The sequence below is a fragment of the Myotis brandtii genome, unplaced genomic scaffold, assembly GCF_000412655.1.
Source record: "Myotis brandtii unplaced genomic scaffold, ASM41265v1 scaffold736, whole genome shotgun sequence".
NCBI classification, from domain to species: Eukaryota; Metazoa; Chordata; class Mammalia; order Chiroptera; family Vespertilionidae; genus Myotis; species Myotis brandtii.
The window spans coordinates 166,019-166,260 of record NW_005370921.1 but is presented as its reverse complement, the minus strand read 5'-3'; the positions used below and the strand labels follow the sequence as shown (position 1 = coordinate 166,260).

The following is a 242-nucleotide window of genomic DNA, read 5'->3' as shown; positions in this document are numbered from 1 at the left end:
CCCGTTGATCCCTCCCGGGGACCCCTCTGGCTACGACCACTCCGCCGCGCGGTCCGGCACCCTCGGGGTTCAGTCACTTTCCTCTGCGTGTGCGCGGAGCAAAAGCGCTCGGAGGCCACGCCCACATATCCCAGAGAGCCAATCCGGAGCAGGGGCGCGGCTGGCGGCACCAATGGTGGAGGCCCTGGGCCCGGATTGGGCACGCCGCTGTTGTGGGCGGGTCCACAGGGGCGGATACGGAA

The 242-nt window shown here is 69.8% G+C and overlaps 1 long non-coding RNA gene across 1 annotated transcript in view; it reads right to left on the bottom strand.

The window, feature by feature from the left end:
* Nucleotides 1-242, bottom strand: part of LOC106724149 — a 4,181-nt gene that overhangs the window by 3,232 nt on the left and 707 nt on the right. The window lies entirely within an intron of this gene.